Source organism: Pteropus vampyrus, unplaced genomic scaffold (assembly GCF_000151845.1).
Source record: "Pteropus vampyrus isolate Shadow unplaced genomic scaffold, Pvam_2.0 Scaffold45, whole genome shotgun sequence".
NCBI lineage: Eukaryota > Metazoa > Chordata > Mammalia > Chiroptera > Pteropodidae > Pteropus > Pteropus vampyrus.
Window position 1 is genome coordinate 1936698 of NW_011888826.1, and position 23102 is coordinate 1959799.

The 23102-nt window shown below is 39.3% G+C and overlaps 1 long non-coding RNA gene across 1 annotated transcript in view; it reads right to left on the reverse strand.

Annotated features, from left to right (window-relative positions):
- Positions 1 to 12858: 12858 nt before the first annotated feature.
- LOC111738970 overlaps positions 12859 to 23102 on the reverse strand; it is a 13749-nt gene continuing 3505 nt past the window's right edge. Inside the window, exons 2-3 of the long non-coding RNA XR_002780045.1 lie at positions 13253 to 13331; positions 12859 to 13149 (exon numbers count right to left, since the gene is read on the reverse strand). This is a non-coding gene — a long non-coding RNA (uncharacterized LOC111738970). The remainder of the gene's footprint in view (positions 13150 to 13252; positions 13332 to 23102) is intronic.

A 23102-nucleotide genomic window follows, 5' to 3' on the forward strand; every position in this document is an offset into this window, starting at 1 on the left:
TCGTTGTGAAACATCTTATTTTTTCAAAAATTTAAAAATATAAGACCAATTGAACACTAAACACTTCTTAGAGTTTTGGGATGGACCCATATAAATGGGGATCCTAAAACCTAACTTTAGATAAATTCACCTCTGGGCAATACTGAAAATTAGATCCAATTGGGCTAAATCTCAGTTCTAGTCTATTTATTAGAAAACGAGACCTAGTCCTTTGCTTAAATATTTTTCTAGAATCCCTAGGAAAAAGACCATTATACTTCTAGTTTACATAAATACAGTAAGAGAAGTAATTTCCTGGCCATTTGACATGACCTTTGGTCACTCCTTGAAGGTGAAATAATTCTGATACCATGTTGGTTCTATTAATTAGTTCCAGGAGTTAAAACTGTGAGATTCTCTTCCTCTTTGGCTATAGTGAAAGTTGAATCATGTCTCAAGTGTTCCTGGAAGATCTGTTTTTCTCAAGCTTTTGTGATTACACAGCAGAACAGATATCTCAGGGATTCTCTAGGATTCTGTTTCCTTATTCTACCACCTAACTACCAATATTTTGGAAGCCATCAACACTAGGAACATATAGCTAAGGAGTTTAGAGTATACCAGACTGATCTCTTTGTAGTCTTGTGATTTTGGTCATTTATTTAATTAAAAATGGTAAAATTTCTCTCTGAGTCTCTCATTTAGGAGGAAGGCAGCTGCCATGTTGTAAGGATACTTGAGCAATGCATGGGGAGAGGCCAGAACCAATTCATCAGCCATGCGAGGAAACACCTTGGTAGTGGACCCTCCAGCCCCAGTCAGGCCTTTGGACGGCTGCTGTCCTGGCTGACACCTTGCTTACTACCTTAGGAGAATCTCCAAACCAGAATCAGCCTCTCTACAATACTAATCTGCAGAAATTGTGAAGGTAAATAATGTTTTAAATTATGGATTTAAAAAATGTTCAACAGCTTTATTGTGATATAATTCACATCACACAACTGACTTATTGAAAGTGTACAATTCAATGTTTTTTTTAGTATATCCACAGAGTTAATGATAGACTTAAAAATTATGATAAAATACATTAATATAAAATTTACCATTGTAACTATTTTTAAATTTGCAGTTTAATGGTGTTAAATACATTGGCAGCCAATTTCCAGAACTTTTATATTCCCAAAGTGAAACTCTATACTCCTCGAAAACTAATTCCCTATTATCCCTCCCCCAGCCTCTGCCAACCACTATTGTATTCTCTATTTCTATGAATTTTACTGCTTTACTCTATGTACCTCATATAAATGGTATTATACAGTATGTGCCCTTTTATTTTTATCGCTGTCTTATTTCAATTACTACAATGTCTTCAGGGTATATCCCTGGTCTCACATATGTCAGCATTTCATGCCTTTCTATAGCTGAATAATATTCCATTGTATGTACCTACCCCATGCTTTTAATCCATGGATTTGTTGATGGCCACTTGGGTTGCTTCCATCTTTTAGCTGTTGTAAATAATGCTGCCATGACCATGACTATACATATATCTCATCAAGGCATATAGTATCTAGTATGTACACAGTTATAAGACAAATCCTGTGAAAATTTCTGATGAAACCACCACCATAAAAAGAGTTATCAGTTGTTGGTTGTTCAGTATATTTCTGAAGTGGCTCAGTGTCTGAGTATCAGATTCCACACATCTTATATCTTGCCAAACATTCTGGAAACTACTCTCTTCTTTCCCTCTCTTTATGATGACTATCTACTGGAGATCAGTTGGCCAGTATGAAACTCTTGATCTGTAGTCTGGGTCTCTTCTTAAGAAGAGGATGCAAAGTTCAGAAAAAATAAAACAAAATTATTTTATTTCAATATATGTGAGAGTACAAACCCATGTTTATATTCTTTTTTTTTTTAAGTAAATCATTAAAAACAAGTGCAAAAGAAATTGAGGATGCCTTAAAACAGTCCTCTGAGGGACCCAAAACGGTGTGAGATGGGGACCCCTCTGTCGGAGGAGGAATTTCAGGCTCTGAGGTCAGCCTTAGGTTTCCAGAGCTGGACAGTCCAGAGAATAGAAGGAAATCTTCTGCCTGGGCTGAATCTTTGACAGATCTTCTCCGTTCAACAAAAAAATTCTTGATGGAATCTTGATGTGCACCCTATCCACACTGTGTGCAGTGTGCCAGCAAGGTCATTATAAGGAATTGGAGGAGCTGCTAATAAAAAAAGGAGTTAGTGAGCCCATCAAGTCTTTGTGTTTCAGGGAGGAAAACCATGAACTGAAGAATACAATAACCCATTACTTGGTGGTGGCAAGCAGTTGAGACTGGAAAACTATCAGAAAGCAGGGCAGGCGAAAACGAGGGGCTAGTGCATTTTTGACCACTTAAGATACTTCGTTTCCTTTTGTCTTTGATTCAGACATTTGTTCATCACCTCCCTTAAAAGATGAATTTGCTCAAATGAAATTTCCATATTTCCTGCTAGAAAAAGCATAGTATTCACTTAAATGAAGAACATTCTTTCATTTGAGCTTCCATAGCCTGTTATTGAGAATATTTAAAGTGACTTTGAATACTTTTCCATAAAATATCTTGGGTTCTACTTGCATTAGTAGGTGGTCCCTACAAACCTCTCTATGCTGTTGGTGAGGAAAACCATGTTTTCCTCAAGGTGACCTACCATTCTGGGGCAGCATGTCTCCAGAAGGGCCTTCAATGCTTCTTTGTGGCTCTAGTGGAGCTGTCAGGCAAGGAAAGTGAGTATGTGCAAAAAGAAGTCCTTTGAGTATCAGCAATGCTGAATGTCAGCTTGGGAAGAAACTGTCTCAATATTTATTTGTAAAGTTAGGGGCTTAAATTACATAAAGTCTACTGCTCACCAGATCTTGGATTCTAGTAAGCTTGGTTGACCGAGGTCAGGATCAGCTCCATGTCCAGGCCCAGGTCCTGTATAAGAGCCACACTCAACCTGTTCTTCAGGACTTACATCCTTCCCTTCTCCTACATATCTGCCTTGTTTATTGGCCTGTGAGCCTTTGGGGACAAAGGACTGTGTATCTTCATCTTTGAAGCTCTGAAACTTACACAGTATATGGTATAAAATACATGCTCAATGACTGTTCTTTGAATTTCAATGTTTAAAACAAGATAATAAACTATGATTATATCTCCAGTTAAACACCTGGCCCCTAAAGCCAAGTGCTTCTACTTGTAACACCCCTAGTCTTCCCAGTGCCACAGATCAGAGACCAAATTCACTACCAACTCGCTCCAATCTGGCTTATTTTCTGACTTTACTTCAGGTACCCTAAGCTAAAATATGAGAATCTTCTTAGACCTCTGCCTCTCTTTCCTTCATTATCCCTTATTTCATGATCCAATGTCCTACTGACTCAGTCCCCAGAGTCCCTTTTGTTTGACACAGGATTCTCAATGCCTAGTAGTATAGTGCCTGACGCAGTAGGTGCTCAATGACGATTAGGCGAATAAAAGAATGACATTATTAAGGTATTTGAGGAATCTCGTAGTGCTAACCATCCTCAGTAGAGCAATGAATTGTCATCTGTTTGAAATGGTCTAAGTTTACAGCAGAGAGTGAGGAGAATGAAGCATGCATTTCTGCATATTTCTTTTCAGTGCTCTGACTTGATTTTCTAGAGGGATTGTCCATGTTTTCCTCAAGGTATATGAAGACTGTGCTCGCCAGTCCCAAGCAGTCAATTTCCTACCCTCAGCTTGCATGTCTGCTCCGACCTAAAGGAGCTGCGTCCTTTTCCACTTCTACCTTCACAGAAAGTCTGACATGTTGACAAGAAAAGGGCATTCCATTGTGATGCATTGCCTCAAGTTGCATAAATCTCCTAGGCATCAGAAAAGACACCATTTGAAATATCGTCTCCTTTAACCAAGTTAACAATTCTACCTCTGTGTTTCATAAAGAGATACCCCCTACACAAATTTACCTTCATATTTAATAATTATTTATCAAAATTGGAAAAAGTGCTCAATTATATACTAGCAAAAGTTGTATTAGTTATTCCTCTGGGATACATTTTTTTTTTTTTTAACATTTAAAACCATTTGGTCACAGGAATTGTTAAAAATATTAAATTTTAATTTACGTACATTTTTCTAGGGACAAATAATGAGTGATCAATAAAATAAATTCAAGCTTATGCATATGTTACCTTAGGATAAAATTCTAACAGGCATATGAAATGGAAATAGAGCTTTTGAGGAGAAAATGAGTTGATGTCAAATTTCTGAGTGTTTATTAAAATCTTATTCTAGTACTTTAAACAGATAATAGTAGTTAACAAGTAACTGTGCTACTACTAGTATTCCCGTGGATTTATTTGAAAGTAAGATAAAGAGTTTTATTTATAAATTTAAGTATTTCCAATACACAGGAGGTCACATCCTTTGCAACTATGTAAATTTAAGAGAAGATTTTTGGATGGCAATGGATCAATATAAAATGGGGAGCAGTTTTTCAAATTCTTAAAGTAGACGGGTGCTTTAGTCATTTTTAGATGAAGCCATAATACTAAAGGAAACATCCCTTATCATTCAGTTTAACATAAAACTATAGAGGGTTGCCATTGAAGAACTAAAAATAGAAGCGCCCCTGCACGTCATGTTGCAATAGCATAGGTGCTATTTAGAGCCAGGAAAAGTGAAGCTCTGTTGCCATACAAAAGACCTCCCCAATTGTGTATTGCTTACTTCCTCACATTGTGGGCCTTCAGGATCTGCTGGCAAATGTGGGGGTGAGTCAGGCCTGAATGGCTGATTCCAGGACCTAGATAAGGCATCTGGAAATCACTCCATGAGCCCGAAGAGATGGTGAGGCAGCCACCCATTTTATCAAGGTTGCTTAGGGTAGTGTCAAGGGCACGGTCATACTGGGTCCTGTGGTGCCTACGTGAAGGCAGGTTCGGACCATTCTGTAGTGAATCTGCACAGCCTGATACCAGGCTACATGCTGTTGGATGAAGAACTCAGCCTCAGGAAGGAGAGTCTATCCACAGAGGGAAAAACCCAGGACAGTTCCCGGCACTTAGAAGGAACTAATAAAAGTTCTGTGTATGAATTCCTTCAAAGCAACCTTAAAGATATATCCTTAAAGGTTATAACCCAGGCAACACTCTAATAGCCTATTATTTCCCCTAGAAATATGCAAGCAGCAAATGAATGGACTAAGCACCTCACTGAACCTGTGTTATGAGTCTGTTGCCCAATTGGTTCAGCCTGACATCTCTATAAATTCTCCTCTCTCAGGTGTTCTCCTTACCTGAGGGCCAGGTAATGGAGACCCAATGCCTGCTGGCGATTCAATTGGAATGTTCACAGGCACCTTCAAATCCACTGCTTCAGAAACACACTCCTGCATCTCAGCTAACCTCCAGACCTCTCTTTACAGCCGTCCCCCATTTATTCAAGTCCAAGACACGGAACCACCTTCCATCTCTCACTTTTCTCTGTGCCATATCTTAGTTTGTTGCTTGTTTGTTTGTTTATATTATGGTAAAATGTACAATTTTTTTTTTACCAATTTAATTATTTTTAAGTGTATAGATCTGTGGTATTAAGTATATTCTCATCGTTGTGCAACTATCTCCACTAGCCCTCTCCAAAACTTCTTCACCCTTTTCCCATTTAGAAAAAAAAAAAGTTCAGCTCGCTGCCAGCATTCATTTAACATCATGTGTAGAAATGTTATATTTTCTAGGGTTTGACATTTTCAGCTATGAAACTCTAAAAACAGAATGCTATAAATAGAATGATGTTATTTGTTTCCAAAGACTATCCATATACTAGAGAGATGCGAAAATAATAATAAAAGCGAGATATTTCATGGCAAACTTTGGGAGTAAGGTTAAGACTGTAATCCATGAGTTATCTTGGGGTAAATGCTGCAGCTGCAAGTGCCACCAGCGAGTATTCTTGGGGCAAAAGGGAAAAGCGTTCATCATTCCAAACAGAAACTCTATATCCATTAAACAATAACTCTCCATTCCTCCCCACTTCCTCTAGCCCCTAGTAATGACTAGACGACTTTCTCTTTTTATAAATTTGACTACTCTAGGTACTTCATATAAGCTGAATTGTACAGTATTTGTCCTTTTTTGTCTGCCTCGTTTCACTGAGTGTAATGCCTTCTGGGTTCATCAATGTTGCAGCATGTGTCAGAATTTCCTTCCTTTAGAAGGCTGAATAATAGTCTATTGTATGTATATACCATATTTGTTCATCCGTTTATCTTTTGAAAGACATTTCTAATAGTTTTCTGATCTCATTAAATTCTATTTTATCATTACTCCATTACTCTAGTTGACACAGAAGTTCCTTAATTTCCTAGTTCATCTCTTCATCTTAAAATCTGGTTCCAGTCCTTCTCATGCATCACCTAACAATTTACCTAACATTTCTAATAATTGCTCTATTCTCCTGTGTGTCCCAGTTCCTTGCCTCCAGATGGCCTAGGCCCAACCAACGCTTACCTCGTCTTACTACTTTCACTGAAGCCCCCACAGTCACCCTACTTATCAGGTCAAGAAACAGTTGTTGGATGAGTCCTGTGTTTTGGGGACAGAACACAGCAGGAAGTCAGAAAAGGCTCTAGAGGACACATCCACCCTGGGAAGCTGGAGCGTGGCTGGGAACCTCTCACCTGGCCTCCCCCACAGCTCCCTCATGGCTGTGCCACCCACCACCTGCTCTCTAGACTGTTCTTCACACCCCTCTTTGCATGCCCCATTTCCTGGTGCAAGGGGTGCTCCCACCCCGTAGATGACTGGAGCACATGTGGTTACGAGTGTGAATCCTGGAGGTAGACACTTGTCCTCAGCCTCAAGCTCTGCTATTCACTAGCTTAGACCCTGGGATAAATTCACTTTCATTTATCTTATATTAGAGTATAGTGTTATATTTGTTCTACTTTAGCATTATTGTTGTTCTTCTCTTACTATACCTAATTTATAAATTAAACTTTATCATAGGTATGTATGTATAGGAAAAAAACATAGCATATATAGGGTTCATTACTATCCACGGTTTTAGGCATCCACTGGAGGTCTTGGAACATATCCCCTGCAGATAAGGGAGAACTACTATATTATTGCAGTTACCTTTCTGTGATTATCCTCAAGTGTAAACTTTAGCTCATTTGTTAGGTTTCCACCCTCTCTTAAATATCTTCAAATGCCTAGTTATATGCTAAGCACAAGGAGTGTGCTGGTAACAGTAAGACATCACCTCTGCTCCTCGGGGCTTCCTAGTATGTGTTTCTGCTTCTTTCTAGAGCCCCATGATGATAGCACAGTGTATGACCCTCCCTCCCTCTCCACTTCCTTCCTTCTTCCTTTTTCTTCCCTTTCTTCCTTCTTTCCTTCCCTCCTTCTTTTCTTTCCTGTGTTGGACACTGCCCAAATGCCAGAGACCCTGCAACAGACAGGACAGTCACTCTTTCATGGAGAGCACTAACTAATGGAGAAGACAAATAATAAATGCATAAGTGAATAAATAATATGATTCTAGAAAGCAATAAGCACTCTGGAAAAATCAAGAAACGTGTCAGGAATGGGTGTGCTGCTTGACGTAGTTCTGTTAGGAGTGTCCCCCTGAAGAGACGTCACCTGAGCAAGACCTAAAGAAAGAGCAGGTGTCAGCTCCGACCAGACCTACAGGAAGAACAATACAAGCAGAAAGAATAGCCAGGGTCCAGAATCAGGGCTGAGCTGGGTGTGTTTGGGTGAAGCAGCCAGAGCAGGGTGGAGGTGCTGCAGTGGGAAGTGAAAACAGAAGTGGCGGAGGGAGATCATGGTCTTGTTGGTTCTCAAAATATGTGGCTCAGGGCTTGTATTTCTATCCCAGGTGTGATGATAAGCCACTTAGAGGGCAAATGACATGATTAAGTTGGCAAATGACATGATCCAACATGTACAAGAAGCAAGAAGACCAGGTGGGCTGCCACTGCAGAACAAGCATAGCAGGTGGGCACAAATACCTGCTGAGCAAAGCATTTGCTGTCCTGACTGCAAGACGCAACCCTAACTGAGCACCTGTCTCTAGCTTATGCTTTTTAATTGTTAAAAATCAAATAAGAACTAAGCAGATATTGTGTTCTATGAATCGGGCCCCCAAAATCTTAATCTCGTGCTAATTAAAAGGTGAATTTATTCAATTTCTAAGTTCAAAAAGAAAATATGTTAAAAAATTTAAAAACATATTTCCCACAAGAAAGTTTATATACCAGAAATGGAAGAGACAAATTCAGTCCTTTCATCTCTCTCTGATAGAACATAAGTGTTGATATAATTTTAAATATCTCATGGGGTGATTTTTTATTGTTTCTTAAAGGCAATTGTTTCCATATTTCAAACATCCTTCTATTAAGAATTTAAATTGCAATTTTTTTTTCTATTTTAAACTAACAAAGAGCCAGTGAAAGTATATTTAATATAAGGAGCAATAAAAGAGAGCTGACTGGGCTACAAAAGGTTGTAAACACAAATACTTTTTGAATTAATTTCTTAGAGCTACTCAATTATGTTGGCCAATGTGATAGAAATTCTTGTCTCTTCTGTAAAATTATTTATTTCAGGTATTTGTAGGTTACTAATCTTAATCCTTTACTCATCTCCTGCCCCCTAATCCATGTCAAAAAGGAAAAAAAGAATCATTGATTAGCCTAGCTAAACATCAAAGGAATGATCTTCCCCATAAATCAACCCCCCAATCTCTTAATTGCTTTGTTGATTTCTCCCAAACTTCCCCATTTATCTATTGAACTACTTACTCCTAAAGCCTCAGGTTTGTTGTCAGAAATTCTTCACTTGTTTTTCTGCGACGAGTTATTGTCCAACTAGTGATGCTTGGATAATCGAGTAGTCCTGCCCCCATGAACAGCACAGAGATATCAAGTCTGAGAAACTCAGCCACTTCTCATCCTGAGCGCTAAACTGACTAAAACTGAAGACTCTCAGTTCCCCGCTTTTTAAAAAAGCGCCTTCATATCCCAATGATCACAAAGGTGATCGGTTTGCTTTTGTTGTTTTCTTCTTTTTTAAAAACAAAATTAATGGGATGATAACCTCCTTCTCACCAGACCTGAGTATTGATTTCTGCTTCATTTTTTAGCCCCTCTTCTAAGTTCTGAAGACTCTACCAAATGGGGATATTGATCAGCAGGCTGCTTGTCACTTCTTTGGACACAAAGGACACTAGCCCTGTTACCTTCATGCCCCAGAACAGACCTAAAGGTAAAGGGTCAGAGATGAAAGGCTTCTGATTAGTTCTTCTTTGTAATCAGCCTCCCAGGAAGCGCTGAGACTCTATTTACACCTGTCCTTGGAGTTTAAGATGGAAAACTTTTACTCCCGGGTCCATGCATGGATGTAGGTGAAGCAGAACCCTTATCTTTCTCAATTTTCTTACTGGGAGAGATAGATTGTTTGTTGTGAAGGCGGGTTGCCTTTTTAGGTAGAAAGCCTATGTTTCCTGAGCTTTTAATTTGTTACCTGCTCTTGCAAGACTTCATCTGTTATACGAATTCCAATGCTTTCGGACATTGATTAAAGAACACCAAAATAATTTCCTCTGAGAAAAAGAGCATGCAGGCCCTGATGGACTCTATTTTCTTTCCTCGGTTTGCAGCGATGCCATTGATTTCATTGTTAAGGCAGAGCAGAGAGGGTCAAGGGAGTTTCAGGAAGCAAAGAGAAAGAATGCAAGAAAAAAGTCATTACTTATCCATGTTCATGGAATGGTCAATTAAAATTCAGTAGGGCAACTCTGAACCATCTCCTGGAGAACAGAAGTTTTCTAAAATGGCCTTGGCTTAATCCTCTCCCCTTATAGTTAACTCAATGACTAACCTTTAAAAACAAGGTCATGCCATAAAGTTCTGGTAATCTTCTGTTACTATTTCATGTATATCCTCTCCTTTCCAGGTCTAGATTATTACCTTAAAACAGGCATATATTTTTCATTGGAATTACACCCATGTTCTCCTCTACTCGCTTTGCTTTTGTCATGCCCTAGTCATTTATATTCTCATTCCTCAAATAAGGGAGGTTATTTTCATGCATATCCCCTAAGTTCTCTTTAGTTTCTAGAACTGTAAACATATGACTAAGCAATATGTCCAAGAAGCTACGAAGAAGGAAGAAATGTGCAGAGTCTAGTTTAATAATCAAAGCGATACTTCATGCTTCAGGTAATTGTTAGGGGGCGGCGTGAACGGTGGGCATAATGCTCTTGGGATTTGGGTCGAGGACAGCCCTCTTTCTCTCGCGTTGCTCCCCTTCTCTGCCCTCTTCCCTGTCCCTTTTCCTGGTTCCTCTGGTCTCAGAGCAGCAGCTGTCATCTCCTTCTCTTTCCAGAACCTGCGAAGCTATCTCCCGAATCTGCCCAGACTACTTCCTAACCCCTGAGGAGCCTCTCTCCTTGGCCTCTCACATTCTGATTCAGAAGCCAAGGAGCAGGCTGACTTGGGGCTGCGTGTAGCCATACCTGGACCCGGTTTAGTTGGGGAAGGTTCACTGCATTGCTTTGCGCCCCAGTCAGAATCCCTGTGTGCAGGAAATATAATTGGAAATTATTTTCACAACTGGCTGAGTATAACTAACTATAAATACAGGGCACTTCTTTTTGTCAATGCTCAGTGATCGACTTTACGGACAAAGGTGGCCATCACATGGCTCTAGTGGAGAATGAGAATTGCAGATTTGCTGAGAAGCAAATTTCCCTGAAACTATTTTTTTCATGTGTACATTCAACATTCCTAAGTTTCATTCACTAATAAAATGTAACATATTTTTTGTCCATATTTCAGATTGTGACAATCCAACTTCGCCTTACATAGGAACAACAGAAGTCCACAGACACCTGGCCCACAAGGCAATGTTGCCTTCTCTCTACTCCTCTAGCATCCATTTAATTCTGTCATGAAAGAAGCAGAATGGTTTTCAGAGGTCTATCTGCAAATGCCAATCTTATCATGATAAGCAAGAAATCTAAGTGCTGTTTGTTTTAGAGTATTTTTCATCAACTTCCAGCCCAGTTGCTAACTCAACTTGTGTCATAAAACAATTCACATAGATACTGGGATTAGTAAACCTTTGAAGGCAGTGTCAATCAAGGTATGGTCACTTTGTACCCTGCTGCTCCTAAATTCTGCTGAAGGTTGGCTCCTCTTGTTGTCTGGCAATTCCTGATCACTAATTAACGACACTTGGGCATGTGAACACTGCTTGCCCAATGAGTATATGATGAAATTTATACTCACTCTGCTACACCACGTTACTAGCCAGTAAAAGGTGCTCTTTAGAATTAACCTGATGTGGTTGGGTTAAGTCAATACGATGCTTATTGTTTGCTTGTTTAATTCTTGTTTGATCTCCACTACAGATGATATCTGGGCAGTTCCTTATGATGTTCAAGGATGAGAAACCCAGCAAGGAAAAAATCCTTGGGAAAACTGAAACAAGAAATAAGAGAGAAATTGGTTTTAGAAGACATTGAAAAAGATCCACCTCTAAAAAGAATTTAGAGCTAGTCCTACTTTCTTATTAACTATTTATGTGCTATAGACATGTAGACACTCTGGCTACGTTTACTGTCTATTTAATAATGAGATTGAACTAGATATATTCTTTAGGTTTCTTCTATTAATTAATTACTATATTAATTGATCAACTGGCCTTCTGGCTGTTCCTCCAGCCTGCAAGCTGTTTCCTGCCCAGTAACACTCATGTACTCATGTACTCACGTTTTTCCAGGCTGGGTGCTCACTCCGATCTTCGCACAGCTGGTTCTTTTCACCAACAAGGACTTGCTCTGATGACAGTGCTTCCCAGAAAACTTCCTGACAACTCAGAGAGTCCCCTTGTCTCCTCTCTGCTCATTTGGGACAGCACGCATCACCGTCTGAACAGAGCGTATCACAGTGAGGATCGTGCATACTTGTGTTTGTCTCTCCCTTTCTCTCTTGTTCATAGCCACTTCCTAACACCAGAAAAGCACTGGTTTTCACTGGGACTCAGTAAATTTTCATTGAATAAATGTTCAAAGAATAAAGGTGTCACCTCTGTAAAGGTGTCACCTCTGTTTACCTATGCTATGACTAGCGTCTTGGTTGTTTTTCAGAATCCATGAGTGTGTGCCTCTTTTGAACTGTTTTGGCTTTGTTTTTTTAAAAACTTTTTATTACAAAATAATATCAAACATATAGAAAATATATCAAACTTATTGTACTAAGTATAGGTTGCTTGTCTGCTCTTTCCCCAAATTTATCAGAAGTCGTTTACTCTAAACTAATATTATGATATCCTGGAAACCTTCATGTGCCTGAAAGAGATGAGTGATTCCCTCAGATGTACTGAAAGTTCAGTTTGTCAATTATACTTGCATTTTGAGACCCTATTTACCCAAACTGAAAGGGATAGCGGAACAGAAATCTAGATAGTTAATCAAGGAAAACATACTGGTTTCCCTTTTCTTCAGCAGCCGAGTTTCCCCCGTGTTAGACATACCATTTGGGGGCAGTTTCCTCAACTTCTCATTGCACACTTTGGGCTGCCTCTTCCTGGGCATATTTGCCCCTTTATCGTCTCAGTATATCTTCTCCCCCATCTTTCTAATTTTTTAGCAGAGAGTTGCCAGACGGAAGCAACAAGTAGACTGAGAATAATGAGAAAGCAATTGACCCATTTAATTCTTAAACCCTTTGGAGAACACTGAAAAGCCCCTGCAGCAATCCCCGGGTCAGCTCCTCTAGCGCATGGAGGGCAGCATAACGAAGTAAAGAGCTGACAGCCAGGGCAGAAAGCAGCCTGCTCTGAGCTGGCTGCTCTGAAAGGCACAGAGATGGAGTCTGGAGGTCATGGCCATCGGTAGCTCCCTTCTCTGAACCTAAAAGATAGTGTGCCATCGTTGCACATCACCATTGTTTGTTTCACACTATTGACACAGAAAGATGAGCTGCCTCATCACCTACCTTGTGCAGAAACTGCCATTTCCTCCCTCCTGCACAGGCAAATATTTACCGGCTCTGTGGACATTCAGGTGTATCAGCATTAAGGAGGCAAGTGGTGACGTGTGGCCAAGTCAGCCTGGGGTCAGACGCCAAGGGGCACAGGGGCTGGGCTTCTCCTTGCTGCAATAGCAGAGAACAGCAGAGAGGGAGAGAGGCTTTATCTTTTGGGGATTCCAATTTTATCCAAATTGGTGTCGAAATATTGTTGTCATTTGATCCCCACCAGATTAGTCTTGAAATAACCTTGGTTTCAGGTACTGATCTGTAGACTCCATGAATTTCTTCATTGTCAACATCAAGGCCTAGAAACAAAAAAGAAAAGAAAAAGAAGAAAGGAGATGAAGAAAGTAGAGAGGAAGGGAAGAAAGGACCCTGCAGTGGGTGGCTGGCTGAGTGATGGAGACACTTCTTTTTGCTAACATTCCCGGACCTCAGGGCTGTGGTTTGCTTCCCAGTCCAAACTAAAATAAGGGCATGGTGAGGTCTTACGGAGAGAATCAGACACATAACAAAGTAAATTATTATACTCTTTTTGGAAGCACCAACTTACCAGATAAAGTCCAGAGCTAGAAAAGATGTGAGATCAAAAGTTAGGAAAGAATAAAACACTTACTGAACCAGGCGTTACAGCTGTCCTTGTTCTTAATCCTCATAAGCATCATGAAAGAATGGTATTTTGATTGCTCCCATTGGATAAGAGAAGCTATCTCAGTCAGAAAGGGTTAGTGACCCACCTAAGTCCACACGAGAAGTAAATGACGGGGCCAGGGATCCATTATTGTTCTGACTCCAAATCCTACCCTCATTTCTCCACAGAATCTTTACTGCCACTTAAACCCAGAAAACAACAAATGTGGGCTGGAAACAAATCTAAAAGCAAACAGCATGAGGCAAATGAAACTCAGGGAGAAGCAGCCCCAGCTGGCAGGTGGTTCAGAAGAAGGGACCAGGGACTGGGAAAACCGAGGAGGAAGGCCGCCTGGCGCTGGCCGGTCCCTGCTCCCACACGGCCAGCCCTGTCCTATGAGCAGATGGTGGCACACGTTTCCTCAGATTTCACATCCATTGTTCTGCCTTTATTACATGGTCTCACTGTCTATCATAGACGGAAATGAAATTGGTCTGGAATGGTTTCCTCTTCCCACAGTCTTCTTGGTTCCTTACTGATAGATGACTTTTAAATATAATATCCTTACAGATATGAAAATTAAGCTCATCTATCCATTCAATGACCAGAACCATAGGAGCCTTTTATTTTTTCTATTTTAACACGAGATACAACAAATTTGCCTTTTTTCAGTCCTCCAAGATTTCCTTACCATACTACAGTCTGAAAAAGTGACTTAATTTTCCTGGGTCATCCATCTGACCACGTCAGTTAGACACATGTGGTGTCAACACTCGGCACTGTCCTGTTGGAGCTCGTCTCCCTTCTCCCCAGTCCCAGGCCTTTGGCCAGGTAATTACAGGTTTACAAAGGTGTGTGAAGAGGAGCGAGACCCTGCTTCTCCCACTCCTCTGCTTGCCTTCTCCGCTGGCCCCGTTTCACTGGTCTTCCTTGTGGATTTTCTATAATCTGTGGACCTTTTCCCGCCTACTTTCTGTGTCTCCAACAAGGCCCATCTCTTTTTGTGTTTTGGTTTTTTGATTATGACGTGCAAATCTCGCACTGTTCCTGTTTTCTCTATTCGAAGCCCGATGTGTCTTTCAGACCCTGGAGAGAAAATGTTCTGCTTTTGTCACTGTCTCTTTCTGTCATTATAATTAGTCATTTCTATGGCCCAAGAAATGTCTGTGAAAAGTACATTCCATTTTCCTTGTAAAATTTATCCCTAAGATTTTCTTTTCATCAGGTTCTTACTGCTCCTGTCTAAAGCATAGTCGAATATACTTTTCTGACAACTCAAGCTGACAATACTTATTTTCCTTAATGCCACAAATACTATTACCTGGATGATCAGTATTTTCACTAGTGTTTATGATGAACTTTTTGGAAGAAGTTTCTTATGCTAACATGAATTATTTCATTTAATCTCAAATAGCCCACGACGTACACACTAGGACCACCCTCCATTTTATAGATGAGGAAACTGGCTCTGAGACCTGCCAAATAATTGAGTCTTGTCCCACAGCTCACAGCCGGCAGCGGTGGGAACTGCTGGGAGCAATGAGAGCTGAGCCTGTCCTCCTCCTGTGGAGCAAGGCCACTGCCCATGAGGGTTCTACTGGGGGCCGGTGGAAGCTTTGAGAGTGAACTGATGAAGGGTGTGCAGAAAAGTCCCCTGGTTGATGCCATGTACTCATTCTCACCTTGGGAACTGCTGATCTCATGTATAAATTCCACCACTTTTTCCTTTGCTTCCATCATTAAATATAATTCTTTTCCATTGTAAAAATTAAATCTAGAAGCCGGCCTATCTGAAATGACTTTTTGGTCTTCTGTACTAAGAAATCACATAGAAAAATGATTGGCCTAAAAGCTTATATTTGCTTCCTAAAAGGCCACTCTTTCTCACACCGAAACACCTTTTCACTAGAAGAATCTGGCGATCAGTGTCATATTTGGAACTTTTGAATTGGGACTGAAGTTTTACACTGTTTATCATCTGGTGAAGGTTTTAAGGGGGAAAGTATCAACATAAATTTGGAATTTCCTGACTTCTGCAGATTTGAGTTATAATCTTGACATGACTAGAAAGGAAATCTTTAAAAAATATTTTAGAGTGTTTTATTGTGGAAATGTCCTCAAACATTTTCATCCCATTTTCCCAGAGAAACCTGACAGCTCAGGGAGGGGAGGAGAGGGGGGAGAAGAACAAAACCCGACACCACATCCTTGAACTCTTTTGTGTGTTTAGAACAATGTCCAGTTAAAATCAAACAATATTGCTGCTAAATCCGTCTAAAATAGTCCTTGGTAAGTGCTCTTGCCTGATGGAAGAGCTCTGTGGGAAGGGCGGTTTGCAGAAGTGATGAGAGCTAGGGCTTTTCTGAAGAGCGAGGGCCCAACGCTGACGGTGGAGGCAGCTAGGCACGGCAAGATACAGTATCTTTCCAATAACCCTGTCATCAGCTCGTTTACTGCCTGGGACTTTAAATCCGGATCTGAGCGCGGAGTGAATACCACCACTGCACCCAAGTGGAAACAAAAGTCCGGGCGAGGGCTGGGGGTGGGTGAGACTCATAAAGGAGAAGTCATGAAGTCTGGCTCTCTGGCCAGATTTCCTCTGGAAGGTGAGGTGTGGCCGGCACTGTGTGTGTGGACCGCCTGGGAGGGGACACACACCCTGCCTTCAGACGGCAGGACCTCAGCCTGGCCTGCAGCCAAGGAGCCAGACGCCAGGCCCGGCTCTCAGCGGTGGGAGCGGTCGCTGCGCCTGGTTATACAATGGTATTATCTCAAGCCAACCACGGCTGCAGAAACTCGCAATGCTTCCTGTCCTTGCATTGCAGCACAAACTGTCCGATTTCCAACTGCTTTCGGACACACTTACTGGCCCTCGGTTGCCAAGCTGGGAATATAAATGTCTAAAGCCACTTCTTCCTTGGGAATTGCAGACGCTGCAATGCCGTAATCCATTGTATTTTTATCCCCTCTGGAAGGATTTACAAGACCATGAGTCACATGAGGAAAGGGATTAACTCTCAAAACAGTTTATGTAATGTAGGAACTTCTTATAGTAGGGGAACACAGAAATGTCTTTAAAGTAATCTGACCAACCACCCACAACATGATTTATTATTACTGCTGGCCCATCATCTCATTCTCATACCTACTTTTAATCTCTGGACTCTTTCTGTACAAGGAAAGCAAAGAGACTGTGACAAAGGGGTGGGGTTGGGGGGAATCTGGGTGAATGTGATGCGGGGAGCTTGCTTTTAACATGTAGTAATTACTTTCAATATATTTTGAATTTGGTATAAACTGTTAATGTACTCTCAAATACAGCCTTTGGAATACCTTAAAGAAATTTAAAAAGCTTTTAAATCCTGGTAATAAGCAATGTGTCGAAAAGGACAAGAAAGACTAGGTTCTTCTTTTTTAAATTTGTTTGGTGTTCTTGGCTTTGGAATATTGTGATTATGTTATTAAAATCTGACAGAGTCTTTCAAACTACATGCCTATGCCACAAAGTTAACTTTTAGCAGACTGCTCCCAGAAATCGGGGGTTTAATCCAGTAGTTACCAGAAATGCTCTTAAACCTTCTGCTTCCGGGTCAGGGAGTTTTTGGCAGACCTTGGACTTTGCCACAGGCTGTGCTGCTTAAGGAGTGTTGGACCAGGCTGGATTGCGGGATTTGGAGGCGTGGTTGGGGGTGCGGCACCGTGAAGGCGAACCCTCCGCTTCGTGCTCAATGGCAATTCCTGCTACTTCAGGGCAAACTTTTCAGTAGGACTGGGCGACAACGACTCCAAATAATGGGGCTCTTGGTTTACCTCGAGTATACCTAGAAAGGTTGTGCATGAAGATCCCTCCGGTCTTTGCCTTTGTGGCGGTGGGCAGGCTTTTTCGGCCTGGGCTAAGCAGCGTGCTGGCAAATGTTTAACCTCTCGCAACAGACAGCCCAGATCGAAGGCATTTGTCAAGGCCTTTAATGAGACAGACTTAGAAATGTAGAACTTTTCAAACTGTGTAATATGTCAGGCACAAAGAAAAATATAGGGAGTCACACAATAAATGCTTATGTACTCACCAGACAACTTTGATGAAACCTGAACATTTTGTGATATTTCCTTCTTTTAAAGAAACCGTCGAGGACCACTGAGTCCCCTCGCTGACGTCCTTCCCCTCTCCCTGCGCGGAGGTAATTGCTGTCTGAACTTTGGCGTTTATCTTTCCCCTGCCTGCAGGACGGATGTTCTTCAAACACTCACTGCCGTGTAAAGGCTGGCATCTATTCCGATGAGTCAGTATGACTTTTTCAATATTTTGAATACCACCCTTGACTGCTTGTTTCCAAATGTGTTTGTATGCACAACAGGAATACTATTTTGCATGTTTTAAAATTTGAATAAAAGTGGTATTACAATGCATATAACTTTTTGGATAACTTCTATTGAGATATAGTTCACATACCTACACTTCATCTATTTGAAGTACAATTCAACCATTTTTAATATATTTTAATAAAAATTTAATAATATATTTTAATTAAAAATTGCGCCATCATCATCACAAGTAATTTTAGAACATTTTCATTACACTCCTCCAAGAAAAACCTGTGCCAGATAGCAGTCACGCCCCTTCCTCCCACTCACCCTGCAACCTCCCAGACCTAGACAACCGCTAATCTGTTTTCTGTTTCTATGGATTTATCTTTTCTGGTCATTTCATGTAAATGGAATCATACAATACTTTTGTGTCTGACTTCGTTCACTTGACACAGCATTTTTATGGTTCAGTACGTTGTAGCATACATTGGTACTTCATTCTTTTTTGTTGTATGAAAGTATCACATTTCATTATTTACTTATTTATTCATCTATTGATGGATATTTATTCCCCTCCCCCCCTACTTTTTGGCTATTGTGAATAATGCTGTTAAAAATTTTCTGTACAAGTTTTTGTGTGAATACGTTTCCTTTCATGGGGTGGGGGGAGGGGGTGTGTGTACATTCCAGAGTGGAATCGCTGAGTCATATGGTAAACTATTTTAACTTTTTGAGGAATTGCTGGACTGTTTCTCAAAGAACCTGCTTCATTTTACCTTCTCACCAGCAGTGTAGGAGAGTTCCCATTTCTCTGCATCTTTGTCAACATTTGTTATTGTCTGACTTTTTAATTACAACCATCTTAGTAGGTGTGAAGAGGTATCTCACTGTGATTTTGATTTGCATTTCCCTAATGACTAACGATGCCCAACATCTTTTCATGCACTTGTTAGCTATTTGTGCATATTTTCTGGAGAAATGTCTGTTCAGATCCTTTGTTCAGTTCTTAAATTGAATTACTTGTCTTTTTATTATAGACATATAAAAACTCTTTGTACTGGATATAATTCCATTATCATATATATGATTTGCAAATATTTTCTCCCATATGGGCTGTCTTTTTACCTTCTTAATGGTATCCTTTGCTGTACATAATCTTCTGAAATTTTTTAAGTTAATAAACTTGCATAAAAGAAAATTATCCAATTAGAAACATAGAACACTGGTACATTAATTTCAACTTATGTAATAGTATTCAACAGTATAATTATTGTGTTAAGTTATTGATCCATTCTCTGGGCAATGGAAATTTGGTCTATTTCCAGTATTTGGCTCTGACAAACAAGGCCACCATGACCGTTCTTGTCTGTGTCTCCTGAGGCATGTTTTCAAGTGTTAATTGGGTAAAATGCCTTAGAGTAGAATACCTAGGTATTCCTGGGGTCTGAATGCATACCTTCAGGTATTAGATGTTGTCAAGTTATTTTTCTTTCTTAGGAACAGTGATTTAGAAACCTCATTGTGGGACACCTTTGCTAATACTTAGTACTGTTTGACATTTAAATTGTAGATATTTAGATGGATATGAAATTGAATTTCAACACTATATTAAACTGTGGCCTTACTACTTGTCAAACTTTGGAAGCCTGTGAAGGAGCGATAAGCTGCTGGTGCTGTTTTGTTATTTGTAACAGTGTGAAAAAAATTGTGGCAATACTATGTTCTTCTGTATTGATAGCCTGGAGGCCTCCATATAAATAAGACAATATTAATAACTGTACAGAATGTTTGTATAGTTCTTTTGCACAGATTTAGTTGATTGTGTTACATTACTGATTATGTAGACTGTATTTAGAATGGAGCATATTTTAAGTCTGCAATGTGAAATTTTGCTATCGATTAACATAAAGTTTTAGAATTTATTAGTATAAGCAATTTACAAATTCTTTAGCCTAAAGTCCATTCCCATTCTTGTTTCTCAGTCTTCACTTAGTCTTGTTGCTAATAATTCCAGTTCCTTCAATATTTTCTCATGTAGTTCAATGCAACTCTCTAGTCTTTTAGGAGTTGATGTTTTAAAAGTTAATCTTTTCTAGACTACATTTGTAATACCTATATAACTTTGTTAGGCTTTCAAAATTAACCCCACTTTCAAGGCAAAGATTAAATAAATAAGACCACTATGGTGTTTCTGTTTTGACATTTTTAGTACAGTGAAATTCAGCAGATAGCCTGTATTGTAAATAGCCCATTAAAATTATACTTAAATCAATGTTAATATTATATAACATTCGCAAAGAAGAAACTTTCAATGGCAAAAAAAGGTTTCTTTTTTCCTTACTAGAGTTTAATTCAAAAGGTGACTAAGTAGAAGTTTTAATTTGAATTGTGAGAGCTCTAAAATTGGAATAATGTCTTTTTCAGCTGAGTTTCTCAGGTGAATGTTGACCTGTTGTTTTAATATACATAGATAGAACCTATAGAGTAAAACAAGCAAACCAAAAACTAATAATAAAGTTAGGACTCTAGTGGGAAAAGCTTTACAAAAAAGCTTTATAATCCTCATTTCTCACTAAATACTTTTTAAAGGCGTTCTTGAACAGATGGGTTCTCTTACAGAAGGTTTAAAGCAACACTGTGCTCAGCCTTTCACACGTATTCATTATACCACTTATTCTTCTAAATCTAGGAGGCAGGCATTACCTTGTTCATCCTGGCTTTAGCTATTTGCCAGAATCTTCCACAGATTTAGATGGTGATATTAGGTTAGGCTCTGAAAATAAACTAAACTTTAGAGTCTTTAGCTATTTCCCGCCAGCAAATTTTCAAAAGCCAAGAAAGGTTCAAGCGTTTAATTAAAGATGGTTGGTCCTTTTAGCTGCACCACAGAGCATTCTCCTTCAGAGTAAATGGTAACGTCAGGAAATCCTGAGATGTTCTATCTAAATTCTACTCCTCTGAAGTGGTGAAAGATTAAAGTTCAGCTTCAAAGTTATTTTTCATTGAGAATTGGGTAGACTCCAGTTTGTGCCAGATTTTCTTGGCCAGACTCTCTCATCTCTCTGGGTGGGGCCCAGGGCTCTCTGTGTGGCTGGTGGAAACTTGCCCACGGAAGCCCCTCAAATGGAGCGATGGAGAATGTGGGGTGGGGAGCCTCTGACGTCCGTCTTCAAGCCATTGACCATTCAGTGGTTTCATAGGCTTTGTATCAAAAAGACTGTGAATATGCTATTGGCCAGATGTGGAACTGTCACAGCACGGGAGACCAGAAAAATGAAAATGTCCTATTTCATAGGCCCTGCAGGTTTTCAACTACTGTTGGTGTTATCTGCCTCTTATGTAGCTATTGTGGAATTAAGGAGAGACCTGAATCAGATCCGTTTAGCATGTTAGGTTTGTCACACATTGGCTCTGTGTTACTTAAATTCTCTGTGCTTTCCTCATCTATAAATTGGGGTTAATAATAGTATTATTAGCCCAAAGGGCTAACATGAAGATTAAATGAGATTATAAATGTAAAATGCAGAAAAGTGCCTGGAAAATAGGAAATACTCAATAAATGTTAAATAGAACTATGATTGAATTATTATTAATGATACAGCCAAGAAAGTCAGGAGACTTTAATTCTTGATATACACAAAAATTATTTGGCTAAAACAAGCTTTTTACAAATCATTTAGGTGTATTCAATTAGATGCAGAATCAATGTAGATCTTCTCAATGCAATGGTCAAATTGAACTTAAAAATAAAGAAATTAGTAAATTTACATGCCATGTAAAAATGTAGCTTTAGTAGGTAATCTTGTATATCTGAATAGTTTTTCTGGTTTCAGGACACATATAAACACAGAAATAGTCTGTGAATTCATTTTAACATTAAAAATCAGAAAGCGCATATGCTGCTATATCAACATGGCAGATATTTTGGAATATCATAAAAATTAAATTTAAAATTAAAAAACCACAAAATATGATTTTACTGAATACAGACTACAAAAGAAGTTCATCTTTTACAGTCTGAATTTCTAACTTCCTGGCTACTTTTTGACTCACACGATTAAGAAATGGCTAAGTCAACATTTAATAAATAAAGTTGTAAACAACTTACAATTAATTTTTTCTTATTTTTATCAACAAAGAGAATTAAGAACACACACATACACAATCTTCTCAAATTAAAACCTGTTTGGATAGTGTCCTTTCAGATCATAACTGTAGCAAATATTTTATCTAAATAAGTAATTTTCTACAATTAGTGTGTTACACAATTATGAACCTTCATCAAAACTTACATTGTTCAAGAGTAAGTGATTTTTCTTTTCAAGAAGTGGCTCATGAATGTTTTCTTAAATAAATTATAAAGATAAATCAGCAGTAATATCTTAAATAAATATCTTCTAACATTTTCCCTTGATTTCCATGCCCAAAGTACACAATTTATTTCAAGAGGATTATTTCTGCTGACAGGGAAGTTAGAAAAAATCACTCAGCTGAAGGTTTCCTGATAATCACAGAATCTTTGAAAGCTTGGCCCTGGACATCACTAGGTGACAGTCTAACCTCAGGGTCCCCTCACTGAAAGGAAACCTGGATGAGAACCAAGTCTCCTCATCACTGGAGGGCATGCCTGCCAGCACAAACCATTTGGGGAGAGGGAAATCTAAATACAAGTAGAAATTGCCACTGACAAATTTCAGGAAATAGCGGTCAGAGGGAGTCACTAAGGTTGTCAAATCTTGGGTTTTTTGATTTTATAGGCAAGATGAAAAAGTAGGAACTATCCTTTAGCCCCTTATGAAATAGAAATATTTTCTAATCCAACTAATGGAAAAACACCATGCTTCAAAAGTTTCCAGAGAGTAATGATGAAAACTATGATTTTGCTAGGTTTAAAAAAAACTTTTACATATAGAAAAGAGTACAAATCATAAATATACAGCTTGATTATCTTTTTCTCTTTGAAACAAAATTGTAGTAAGGTATACATAATTTATCGTTTTAACCATTTTGGGGTCTACAGTTCAATGGCAGTAAGTACATTCACGTTGTTGTGCAATCTGCACCATCAGCCACATTCAGAAGTTTTTCATCTTCCCATAACAAAACCCCAGGCTCGTTAAATGATAACTCCTCACTCCAC